Genomic DNA, 14,122 nt, shown 5'->3' with positions numbered 1-14,122 from the left:
GACGGAAAAACATTGGGAAGCTCGTCAAATCTGGCCGTGAACTGGCGACTTCACCATCGCTGAAATTTTCGGCACCGAAGTGTTTGGCTTCTTCCTTATCAGCGCACGTTTCCCAGCACCTTTCACGATCAATTGACAACGTGAGTACTCTTATCCTTGTGGGTTTAACATTTTTTTTTATGAAAGGTAAAAGCTAGCGGATGTAAGTTTTGAATGTTTGCTGCTGATTTGAGCTGTTGTTGATTCCATAACTTCGTCGTATTATTTGTTCGATTGTTTTTGATTCGGTAGGAGTCCGTGGGATGAAGGTTGATTAAGGAGAAATGGGTTTGGGCGTTTCTTTTTAAGGGGTTATCTGATGAATCTATGTTTTTGTTTGAAGTTCATGGCTGGTTTTGTAACAATAAAACCCAGAAGATTGCAGCAAATTCTCGAAAAGTTTGCATGTTGGATGATGGATTTTATGGGATTTCATTGTTTAAGTTCAAAGTTTGATGCCTGGTTCAGCTTTTGGTTAACATTTTCTGCTTTGAACAGAGCTGTGTTTTGGGTTTGAAATCTTGAGTTAGGAAACAAGAATGCAGCAGGGTTCATTTTCGGTTGATGAAGCTATACGAAATTAGCTCCAGGAGTTTATTTTTCCTCATAGCTTTCATAGGAACTTGCATGACATGCTTTCTAAGAATTCATTTGTTAATAGGTAATGGGTTGTGTTTAGCTAAGTCCAGCTCATAAGTGTTGTGTGAACTTTTGTTTGCCGAAAGTTGCTTGGAGCTGCAGAAAATTTCCATGTTTTGCGTCATTTCTGTTCTGTTTACTCGTTTGAATGTTGAAGCTGGATGCTGTTTGTTTAACTCAAGGTTTATACATTGGTTTGAGAGAGTTTGGTTGAGATTTGTGTTAGTCTTTTGTTGAAATCTGTGATCGGAGACAAAGTGCAGCAAACGTTCAATTGGTTTCATCAGAAAGCTTCAGTGTTGCAGAAACTTCTCTTCCGCAAAGCTTGCATGCATGAAAATGATTTTTAAAATTTCACTTTGACCCCCCAAGTCTCCTTTTGTTGCATTGTGCCCCAAGTACATTCCAATTTCTTGCAATTGAGTCCTAAATTAATTGCAATTGGAACCATGACATGACTCTCTCTTTGCTTTTGGACCCTTGTATTTCCTAAAATGTTTGAAGTGGGTTTGGGTGATTGATTAATATTGCAATTGGGTCCTTAATAGTTGCTATTTTTGGGAATTTGATGGATCATTCCACTTTCTTGGTAATTATGCACTGTGTGATTTCATTTGAGTTGCAATTAGGGGAATTTTGGTGATTTTCCTTATACTTTACTATTCAATTGGTGCCTTGACCCCTTTTTTGTTTTGAAGCCATTTTTCCATCATTTGCTTACCATTGTGATGAGGTATAACTTTCTTTTATCTTTGTTTGTCTCTCTTATATGATCCAAGGTGCTAAGTGAATTGCATGTCTACTTTGCTTTCTTTACATTTCTTTAATTCCTTTCATTCCTTTCATTTACTTTTGCTTTATTAAGTTATTCTTTTAATGGGGTATGTGTACACCTCTTGGCTTGTAATAGATAGGGCTGTGGCGAGCAATTTGGTCCATTTTCCCCTTCCCTTTTTGTTTTAGTTAGTGAATGTAATAGGTTCATTAGTTTGGTTGCATGCCTACGTGTTAAGTGTTTAATCGCTTTATTAGGTCCTTCCATCTAGTCGAGCATGCTAAATGTTATGTGCTATGTGTTTATAAGTGTTTGGCATGTCTACTTGCTTTCCATAGCTATGAATGAATGTGATGGATAAATGCACGTCACACACTAGTCCAACGCTAGTTGTGACCCCCTTTTTCCGTCACCGCACTAGTCCAACGCTAGTTGTGGTTCCTTGTTACGTTCCACTAGTCCAACGCTAGTAGGAACTCATAGAAAGGGCTAGTCCAACGCTAGATCCAATAGGTCCATTTCCTTTTCATTCGTGCATAGTTTGCATGTTCACTACATATCATGCAATTTTCCTTAGTTTTATCATTTGGCATGCTCCTCTAAACCTTTCCCCTTCACTTTAGGTCTTGCATCTCATGCTAGTTAGGGTACATTTGCCTGAAGAGTCCCCTTTTGATAAGGGAAACGAGCGAGTGTGGCTACTCGATAGCCTTAGCACGCTAGTTTTGCTTTCTAATCAAAGGGAAAATCGAAGTCGAAAAGTTAGGAGTCATTCCCATACCCGACCTGATGCATTCCTTTAGGTTCATTCATTCTCATTTATCACTTACTCATTTTTTTTAATTCACATTTCCTCATCACTTTTCCTTTCCTTATTGTTCATTTTGATTTCTACTTCACAAAAGTGCACTTAATTACACCTATATGTACTTATCACTATATTTCATACACTTGCACACAAACACTTGGATTTTTCATACAATTTCACACATGCACCTTTTCATACACTGGCACGCAAACACTTGGATTTTTCATACAATTTCACACGTGCACCTTTTTATACACTTGTACACTTACACTTTAGCTATCATTTGCATTAATCGACCTCTATAAGGTTTTCCTTTATTGGCCGCCACAATTCATGTGGTTGGGACCAAAAACCTTACAAGAGACATTTTAGAATTTAGGTTTGCATTTTTTCTTTCTTTTGCATTCATGTAGTGCATCCAAATGTAATAAATTCTTTGGTTAAAACAAGAAAAACTTTGATTAAATCATGCAACTAGCCTTGGCTAGGTCAAAGGGGTGCCTTGGATTTTATCCTTGCCTTCCCCTTTGTCAAATGTGACTCCCGAACCTTTTTCTTTGGTTTACATGGATTAGGAGTCGTTTAAAAAGGGTTTCTTACTATTCCTATTTTTTCTTCCAAAATTCATTTTTTGGTGACTTGGTACACCTTAACTCATTACCAAGTGGCGACTCCAATTTTTATTTCAAACCCTTTTTAAACTATAATTTTGGGTCAAATCGTCGCATTTTCAACCCCCCATTTAGACCCATTTTTCTACTAAATCACAATTCATTTTCCAATCACAAAAAAAAAATACATTTTTATTAAACCATTTATTTTTCTTATCAAAAAATGGGGCGCGACACCACTCATGAAAATAAGATTTTCACAAGAATAGTCAACTCCAGGGTCAATTAAAGGTGTAGTTAAATGATTCCATCTAGTGGTACGAAACTCGAATAGGAAAATATATTTTCAATAGAAAACTAACTTTACCAAAATCTTCGACTCAATTTGTCCAAAAATCATTTACTGGCATTCGATCTCCAAAATTAACAATTTTGGAAATAACTGGATTTCTTTGGTCCCAAATGATCACTCAAATTTTTATTCAAATCAAGTCAATCATAATATGCGAGACAACAACGAGGCTTTTGTTTTATGTATTTCAGATATGTATGTGGCAAAATACGATTCACAATTTCAAAATTAGAGCTAAAAGATACAAACCTTTCTTCATGATCCGAAACTAAGTTTTCTTAGTAAGAAACTTCAGGTAATGTTTTTGCCACCGTCATTAATACATTCAAATTCCTCAAATACATTTAAGAAGATTAATCATGCGACTCAATGTATGGGTATTAAAGAGCGTATACAATAAAATAATATATAACTGAAGGATGTTTCAAAAATCTCATCAAAGTTTTGAGTTAAGAATTGCGCTTGAATAAACATATATTCCAGAAAACGCTTTTACGAGAGCAAGTGTTTTTTTTTTTAAAGTACAGCAGATAAGTAATGAGTTCAAGTCACTTCACAAATAACCAACGAATACTTCGAAAGTTCGAACATTCATAAAAGGCTGAAACATGTCCACAGGACCAACCACAAGATACGGTAGAACAATTATTAAAATTGCACAGGGGAGAATCTCTCTAGGTACCCAACTAGATCAATCTTTTGTATCACTGGTAAGTCTAATCTTCTCGTTCATTTCCGATTCATATCTATCACTAAGATTCCATTGGATTACATAAGACCGACCATCATTCTTTCTCAAGAGTGCGGGTTGTGTGATGACCCCACCTTCCCCTAAGGCGTACCAAAGGGTTCGGCGGACAGCCTGCCCAACTCTCGCCAGGACTCACTCACTCACTCGTATCACGGCATACCTCCATAGACCATAAATAACATCCACAATTCAAACTTATAATTTACATTAATACAAATCAAGGTACAAAGTCTCAATATACCCAAACTAGTTCAAAGCGTATACAATTAAAATACAACACATTCTATTTAAGTAATAGCGCGAGTACAAGTCAAAAGTCAAAGCACTAGACTACGCTAGTCTTTACACGTCTCATGCCTCGCTCGTACCCCTGTAAGGACAACAAAACTAACAGAGTGAGCCAAAACTCAGTGAAGTTTCAAATACCAAATTGGCCATCAAACAAAGTAATAGCAGAGGTATAGTGAAATAGCGAGCAAACAAGTCCAATCAAGGAGATAATACTTCAAGTAGTCAAGAAATATATAGATCATGTTCACATGTAAGGATACAGTGGCTCATGTCTCGGCTCCATCCCAGCTTGATCAATTCGTAGTTGACACTCCGTCAACTTTCAAGTAATAACTAGTCCAAAAATAATACCCCACTTCACGCCAGTCTCAGTCCACCACTCAACCCCCTATTCCGGGCCCGCACGTCACACGAAACACGGGTGGTAATACTCGAGTATACTGTTTAGTCGAGAACATAACACACCACTCGACATTACTAGTTACCAAGGGTTCGTTATCTAATCGACCAGGCCCTTGCCGGCTCGACTCGATTAACTAGCCACAAGGTTTCTGGAATTCCAGACAAGATGAAATTCGTATGCAAGCATAGCATTTCAAGTGAAATCATGGAACAATAGCAATTTCGATTAGGGCAAGTGCGATAAAATACACACTTGCCCTAAAATTTCACGTATATAACATGTAATCACATTGGTCACGTATCAAATACAAGTATAAAGTGCAATTCGATATTTGAAAGCACTCACCAAAACAAGTATAGTGCTTTTAATGATCTCGTCCAGGTGGTACTCCTGGCTTGGAGTCCAAATCTGAGATAAAACGTTGCTTAAGAATTTGGATAAAAATCAAGTAAGGTTCGAAACTTAAACGTTTCAATAAGAATCAAATAATTAAAGTTCATTTGGAAGACATTCGTGAAACACTTGCTCGCTTTTCAAACTGGAAGATTTTGTAGCAAATATACTTGGAAATAACATTTGAGTCAAAAGTGCAAGGAAAACGGGTTTACATTGGTTATTATGTCTTTTCCTCAAGGGTACAAGTTCGACAAGGTTTTAACGTATAACCCTCGATAACCAAGATAGCCAAAGTCCTAGATGGCCCAAGTGATACTCATATCAACTCTACCCAAGTCGCAAGTGTATTTCTATAGTTCTCAAGCGTAAATTTGGCAGCATGCCCTTTGTGTTTACCTAATTTTCCAGCCATTGTGGCTTCATTATTTTTCTCAAACAATCCAAAATTACACACAACACAAATTCATTTCAATAGCAGTTCCATAGGCTCAAGACAATACAAGGATAAAAATTAAACTAATAACAAGTGCGGAAATGAACTTAACAAAAAATAGATTTGACGGGTTTTTACGGAAAGAACACATCCAAGGCTACGCTTATCGGATTGAAGTACAACTTATACCGTTTCGAAGCTAAGATGAAGGCCTACAACTTTCATGAAGATCACTTAGTCAAATTTCCAGTGTAACCTAGTCAAATTCCCAATTCACATGACCTAATTCCAACTAATCGGCTATTTAACCATACTGCCTTCAAATGGCCATATCTCAGTCTAACAAGGTCCGTTTAAGGTGTTCTTTGAGGTGTTAGAAAGCTAAGACAGAGTACTAAAACTTTCATATTTTGGAAAATGGCTAAATCCAAACGGATCATAGTGAATAAACACAGCAAAATAGACTGAACTGTCCACACGGAACACTGGAATTTAACCTAGGGCAGTGAGGGTATTTTGGTCTTTTCAAAGGTTACGTTGCTCCGATTGAGCTGAAATTTTGTAGGCACCTATACAATACCATTCTCTACAACTTTCATGTCTTACACCAAGCCTAATTACACCTCTAACATGGTGCAATAAAACCGGACAAAATAGAGCTAAAATTTTCCAGAAACCTGGAATTTTGGGATTCAATGTAGCCTTTCTTGATTTCTTGCTCCAATCATCACCACAACCACTTATATAAGCTTAAATACAACATATATCATCCATATAGCAAGGATAGGCAGCAAATACCTCAAACCCTAACTCACGTAAATCACCTTTAAGTAATCATAACAACTTGTATCACCACTAATCCAACCAAAATAAGTATTATATAACAACTTAAACCAGAATAAAAGAACCAAAGCCATGGTTTAGCCTTGTACCTCAACAAATGAAGCTTTTAAGAGTGATACTTCACCTCCTCTTGGAATTCTTGGTTCCCCTAGCTTCTCAAGCTCACAACTCACTCTTTAATCGGTTTAGAATTTTAGTTGCTCACTTAACACTCACAAACTGAAGATAAAATGGCAGCTCTCACTTGGGTTTTTCCTCTCCCTCTCTCTCGGCCAAACAGCAGAAAAAATGAAGATGAAGTGCAGCTCCAAGGTGATAAGAAGGTTGGACAATTGGTCTTGGTCAAGACCCTTAATGGTGTGACACTTGTCACCACCAATTACCAAGCAAAATTTTCTTTTTCTTTCTTGCAATTTCAGCCCCAAAATTCGGTCAAGGCTAGCTGGAAATTAAGGAGATATTTTGCTCAAATATTAATGAGATTGTATGGTAAGAAAGTGGTGGTCAAGTGATGTGTTCAATCGGTAGTGCACGGTACACGTCGGTTCGCACCGTTTTTCCTTAAATCACACGTACTTGGGTTTTTACTTCCTATTCACTAACTTTTTATTATTGCATCTAATCACATATTATTTCTCACCTAAAATTCACTTTTAATCACCAAATTTGATCCTTGCTCATACCGAAAAATCATCCGGCGAAAAATCGCGAAAACCCTAATTTGCTCCAATCTTGAAAACGAAGAGTGAAACCCTATTTTCTAGGTTCATTTGCACTTATTGTGGAATAATTGGGTAGTAGGGTTTTAATAAATAATAATTTCCAAATAAAAGGGTATTTTTGAGAAAAATATAAGAAATTTGCGAGTCCTCACACTCTCTCCCCCTTAAAAAAATTTCGACCTCGAAATTCATACCTTTCGTCGTGAACAGGTCGGGGTATTTTTCTTGCATGTCTTTTTCTAACTCCCAGGTTGCTTCTTCCACTTCATGATGCTTCCATAGAACCTTTACCAAAGAAATCTGCTTGTTTCTCAGGTCCTTCACCTTTCGATCCAATATTTGAATAGGTCGTTCTTCATAGGTTAAGGACTCGTCTAGTTCAGCATCTTCGAGCGGTAGAATATGAGTCGGATCAGGATGATATTTCTTAAGCAAAGAAACATGGAAAACGTCATGGATCCGAGACAAGCTAGCTGGTAATTCAAGTCGATAAGTTACCTTCCCTATTCGTTGGAGTATATTGAAAGGTCCTATGTATCGTGGTTGTAACTTTTTCCCTTTTCCTGCTTTAATCTTTCCTTTCAACGGGGTAATCAGAAGAAACACTTTATCCCCTACCTCAAACTCCAAATCCTTCCTCCGATGATCGGCATAACTTTTCTGTCGACTTTGGACTATTTGAAGCCTTTGGCGGATCACCTTTACCCTCTCGTAAGTTTCTTCAACCCAAGGTATTGTAGTCGGATCAATAATCCTCCTCTCTCCCACTTCATCCCAATGGATTGGAGATCGACACCTTCGTCCATATAATGACTCATATGGGGCCATTTGAATAGAGGAATGATAACTATTATTATAAGCAAATTCAACCAAAGTTAAGTATCGGCTCCAACTTCCTCCAAAATCCACAATACAGGCTCTCAGCATATCCTCAAGAGTTTGAATGGTTCTCTCAGATTGTCCATCAGTTTGCGGGTGATATGCTGTACTATAATTCAACTTAGTTCCTAGAGCCTCTTGCAGTTTCTGCCAGAATCGGGATACAAATCTAGGGTCTCTATCGGATACAATGCTCACTGGTACCCCATGTAGTTTCACCACTTCATCCATATAAAGTTTGACAAGTTTCTCTAAAAAATATTTCATATTTACTGGCAGGAAATGTGCAGTCTTAGTTAATCGATCTACTATTACCCAAATTGCGTCATGCCCCTTTTGTGTTCGTGGCAACCCTGATACAAAATCCATCGTTATGTGCTCCCATTTCCATTCAGGGATCTCTAAAGGCTGTAACAGACTTGACGATTTTTTATGCTCAACTTTCACCTGTTGGCACGTAAGGCACTTTTGCACAAACTGGGCAATTTTCGCCTTCATATTCTCCCACCAATACAGACTTTTGAGATCTTGGTACATCTTATTATTCCCTGGGTGCACCGTATACCTAGAGCGGTGTGATTCCTCTAAAATCTCTCTTTTTAACTCCTCATCCCTAGGTACAACGACACGATTTCGGAATTTCAAGATTCCATCAGTAGCTAAGTTAAAGTTAGGCAACTCCCCTTTCTTCACTTTTTCCACCCACTTTTGCACCATTGGGTCTTTCACTTGGCCCTCTTTGATCTGATCCATCAATGTCGACTTCACCTCAATATTTCCAAAAATCACCTTTTTGGTTCCAGACGAGGTTTCCACTCATATACGTCTTCCAACAGGCTCCACTCTCTCACCATAGAACTTGCTAGTTGAGCCTTTCGGCTTAGGGTATCTGCTACAGCGTTGGCTTTTCCAGGACGGTAGTTAATTGTACAGTCATAGTCTTCTAAGAATTCCACCCACCGACGTTGTCTTAGATTTAACTCCTTCTGAGAAAACAGATACTTAAGACTCTTATGATCCGTATAGATTTCGAAAGTCACACCGTATAGATAATGTCGCCATTTTTTCAAGGCAAACACAATAGCTGCAAGTTCCAAGTCATGGGTTGGATAGTTTTGTTCATGAGATTTTAACTTTCGAGACGCATAAGCAATCACATTCCTATTTTGCATCAACACGCACCCTAGCCCATCTTTTGAAGCATCGGTATAAATCGTGTAACTATCGTTCCCATTGGGCAAAACTAAAACTGGAGCCATAGTCAATTGCTTCTTAAGATTTTGGAAACTATTCTCACACTTAACATCCCAGATGTACTTTCCTTGTCTCTTTGTCAAGTTAGTTAAGGGTCCCGCAATTCTCGAGATGTTCTTTATAAATCGGCGGTAGTACCCTGCTAGACTTAGAAAACTTCGCACCTCTGTGGGATTTTCTGGCCGCTTCCATTTGGCTATAGCTTCCACTTTCGTCGAGTCTACAGCAAGCCCATCTTTTGAGATTATATGACCTAAGAACGCCACTTTTTCCAGCCAAAATTCATACTTGCTGAACTTAGCGAACAGTTGGTGCTCTCTTAGGGTTTGCAGCACTATCCGCAAGTGTTGTTCATGCTCCTCCCTTGATTTCGAATATACTAGGATATCATCAATGAACACCACTACAAACCTATCCAAGTAAGATTTGAATACTCGATGCATTAAATACATGAATGCCGTTGGGGCATTGGTTAAACCAAAAGGCATTACCGCGAACTCAAAATGCCCATATCGAGTGTTAAACGCCGTTTTTGGCACATCCTCCTTTCTGATTCTCAACTGATAGTATCCTTGTCGCAGGTCCAACTTGGAAAACACCACAACCCCTTGTAACTGATCAAACAACTCATCGATGTGGGGCAAAGGATATTTATTCTTAACAATTACTGCGTTTAGCCCTCGATAGTCAATGCATAACCTTAAACTTCCGTCCTTCTTTTTAACAAATAACACTGGAGCTCCCCATGGCGACTCGCCCTCATATATAAACCCTCGTTCTAGCAAGTCTTGCAATTGCACCTTTAACTCCTTAAACTCAGCAGGTGCCATACGATAAGGGGTTTCGAAATAGGAGTAGTTCCAGGTACTAGGTCAACCTTAAATTCAATCTCCCTTTCGGATGGCAGAAACTCTAACTCCTCCGGAAATACGTCTGGGTATTCACTGATTACTGGCATGTCTTCCAACTTAATCTTTTCTCCCGGAGTGTTAATTAGAAAAGCTAAGTACCCGCGTTCCCCATGACTAAGCAATTTCCTAACCCTTATTCCCGAAATGAGCGCAGATGAGGCTAACATACCCCTCATGTCTAACTTCAAAGTTGCCTCACCTGGTATGCAAAACTCTACCACTTTCATCCTACAATCTACCCAAGTATGGTAATGAACTAGCCAATCCATACCTAGAGTGACATCGTACCCCTTAATGGCTAGACTAATGAGGTCAACTACCAATTTCCGTTCACCAACCCAAATATCACAATTCCTATACACCTCATTCGCAAGCAAAATTTGACTACCCGTAAGTGTTCTTACTTCCAAGTCATAAGGTAACCTTTCAACTTTCAAGTCAATTCCAAGCATAAATGCAGGATTAACAAAAGAATGAGTAGCACCGAGGTCTATCAAAATTTTGGCTAACCGGTGAAAAACAGGAATTGTACCTTCTACCACCTCCGTTGGTTTAGGCACGGTTTGTTGATCCAGCGAATACTGTGACGACCCCACCGTACCCAGAGGCGTACCAAAGGGCTTAGCAGGCCGTCTGCCTAGCTCGCGCCAGGACTCGAAATAAAATATAATAAAATAAAAAAAACTAAGAAATACTATTCACACCCAAACAATTGCCATTCACATTATATATACGGCCAAAAGTTTACTATGTACAGTATATACATCAGCAGAAGTGCCCTATGTACAATTCAAAAGTAGCAGCTCATCTTACTACATTATCCTATTATGATAACTACAACCAAAAGGTGGACCCTAAGGTGGTCCGAACTCGAACTACTATTACTATTACACGCATTCGGGAAGTCCCGATCAAAGTATTGCAACCTAACTAAACTAGTTCGGCGTCCAAAAGTGGTCCCCGCGTCGAACCCCTGTAAGGAAAACAAAGGGAGGGGTAAGCTAAATGCTTAGTAAGTATGCAGGGGTAAAAGCGTAAATTTCACAGAGTCGGAGCAAGTATGAACACAGATTGCCAAATTAAAAGCAGATTGTCACATAGATGTAGGATACAGATTGGCTTCAAAGCCAAATAATTTGCCACTATTGACCGCCTGCCGACACTCCGTCGACCACAATTTATGGTCCGTAGAACTTCACTCGTCAACCGCCAACCACCTTAACACCCACACTGGCCAGTCACCACAGACAGATAACGGCTCGAGCAATAGGGTTCATGCACTGAGGTTTACATGTTTGGTTCTTATATAACCAATTTTGCATGTCAGAATCTCATGGCAATCTCATGCCTAGGTTAGACTAACTCCGACCAACCCCCTGCCGGCTCGAATAGTCTAACTAGGTCCTGAGATCGGGTCCCACAAATATCTCATATCATGCACATCACAAATGTCACCCCGAGCTACAAGCTCTAGGGGTTCAGCCCAACAACATGTCATTCACACAATTCACATGCCCATTTCAGTATAAATGAGGGTTTAGGTCGAGTGATAAAGTACACTCTCGCCGAAGACCCCTTTCATTTAAAACATATCACATAAGGCCCTTAACTTATGCACATATCCCAGATACTTACAAAAATACAAAATGAGCAAAACAAGGAACTAGACGTCGTGGGGTCCGCTAGTGGGTCCCAGTTGCTCCGTCAAGCTCGCCGCTGTCTGCAACAGAAAATTATATCACTTTAGACTAAAAACGGCTAAAACGGCTAACATATAGCAGATTACAAGCAAATGGCAAAAAAAACGGCACGCGCGCGCGTAGAAACGACCAACCGGAAACGGAAACGGTCGGCGAAAACGGAAACGGCCGTTTGTGAGAAAAGGCAGATTTGACACTTGTTCCCATTTTGATCATAAGTTGAATTACGAATATCGGATTAAGGCGTATGAGATGCCATTTCGAAGCTTAAAGACTGAACAACAATCATTACGAAGACATCCAGAACTGAAACTGGAAGCTTCAGTCCCAAAAGAACCAAACAAAGTCACCCACGGAATCTGACCAATGCACAAATGGTCAGTTTTGGGGTGCAAACCGTTTTCTATGCTACACAAGGCCAAATGAGCTGAAAATTGGCAGTTAGATAGTTCATTCCAAATGGAACAACTTTCATGAAGGCCGACAACCCAAATTCTGAACGGAAACTGGACATCAAGACCAAAACAGATTTGACCAGAATAGGGTCATTTTCTCAGACAAGCCAACTTTGAACGGTTATAACTCAGGCTACACAACTCCGTTTGAGGCGTACTTTATACCGTTTCGACGCTGAAACTAAGAGTTACATTTATTATGAAGGCAACAAGACCCAATTCGCATGGCATCTAGACGAACCGGATATGGTCAGAATGCCTATCAGAATTGAATTGGAATCAGCGAGTGGTGCACAGCAAACTTGCACTGACCATATCCCAGGCCACATGCATCGGATGGGTCTGAAACTTTGCAGGTCTATAGAACACTTTTAGGGCTACAAGTTTTGTGTTTTGGTCACAAGCTCAATCAGCTTGTAACTTGGTCAAAATTCGAGGCAAAGGTCCAGTTTTAAACTGTCCTGTTTTGCTGTTTCGCACGAATAACGCGCGCAATCGCGTGGGACAATTCACATAATACATACAAGCTTTTAAGGCAAATTTATTCCATTCTAACACATACACAACACTCTCTCACTGCCCTATCAAGACTTCCGAAATGCCCTCACACGAACAGCCCCTAACCCCAATTCAAAACAACCAAATCTCAAGTTCCACAATCCTTAATCCAGTGGACTTAATCTAAAATCCCACTAACCATAACCTAACTATCTAAGCCTTAATTAAACCCAACTTAGCAGCCCCTCACACTAGGGTTTCTTACCCAAAATCTCGGACCTCACCTCCCCAACCTAACCAACCAAATTAACATCTCACACAACCCATTTACAAGCTAATAATATCAATCAAACATGAACCAACACCAAACCACAACAACTTAACTTCTCTTCCTCTTGGCCGGTTATCATGCCATCAAATTTAATCAAATTTAAACCATGAAACTTCATATACAACCACCAAGAATCATCTCCAACACATTAACCAAGACAATCATCAAGCCACAACAAATTTAAAGGCTACAAGCCTTAATCATCCAAGAGGGTTTCATAAGAGGTTCTTACCTTGAACAAGGAAGAAGGATAAGGCCAAGACAACCTCTACCAAGCCTCAAGTAGAGCTAGCAAGCCTCAAACTTCAAGATGGCAGCTTCAAATGCAAGGAGGAAGCAAGAAACAAGCCACGGCTCTTCTCTTTTCTCTCTCTCTCTCACGGTTTCTTTTCTCTTTTCTTTCCTTTGTTGTTTTAATTGTAAGACTTATGCTTTCTATGGTTTCTTATGTCTTACGATTGTAAGACAACAATTCCCAACAACTATTGATATTTTGAAGTCTTGGCCAATCACAAGAAAGTATGCCAATTGCCTTTAAGTCCTTGCTTCCATGATTTCTTACTTTCTCAACTCTTGCCCAACTAACTTTCCTTTTCATTCAAATTACTCCATAGCATATAATTAACCTAGGCTAAAATTCCTAATCACACTTAGCAATTGCACTAATCACCCTTAAACCTTACTTACCTATTCTATACCAATTTTTATCACACTTAAAATCCAACAAGTAAACACTTCCATGTCACACTTAAAATTAGGGTCTAATTCCAACTTAATTATTCTCATTCACCATTTAACTAGAGTTTTTCCTTGATTAGGGTTTTCTAACCCTTTAAGCCCACTTAACCCTATATAATACTATATGACAACATACATACACATATCTAATACACATCCGAACATGCAATTGCATTAGAAATGGCTAACCAGGGTTTCGCTTAAAAATTTTCAATTTTTGCACAATTAGGGTTTCTCAAATTCCCAATTAGGGATTTTCGAATTATTTGGAATAAAAATTACCCTAAAATCCA

At 39.1% G+C, this 14,122-nt stretch overlaps 1 long non-coding RNA gene across 1 annotated transcript; it reads right to left on the bottom strand.

Annotated features, from left to right (window-relative positions):
- Positions 1–10,911: 10,911 nt before the first annotated feature.
- Positions 10,912–13,463, bottom strand: LOC140008185 (uncharacterized). Its single transcript, XR_011815573.1, has 3 exons — positions 13,324–13,463; positions 11,743–11,827; positions 10,912–11,080 (listed from the first exon to the last, which is right to left on the bottom strand). It is a non-coding gene; the product is annotated as an uncharacterized lncRNA (long non-coding RNA).
- Between the last annotated feature and the right edge of the window lie 659 nt (positions 13,464–14,122).

Source organism: Coffea arabica, chromosome 6c (genome assembly GCF_036785885.1).
Source record: "Coffea arabica cultivar ET-39 chromosome 6c, Coffea Arabica ET-39 HiFi, whole genome shotgun sequence".
NCBI lineage: Eukaryota > Viridiplantae > Streptophyta > Magnoliopsida > Gentianales > Rubiaceae > Coffea > Coffea arabica.
The sequence above is the reverse complement of the archived record's forward strand: the minus strand, read 5'-3'. Positions and strand labels throughout refer to the sequence as shown.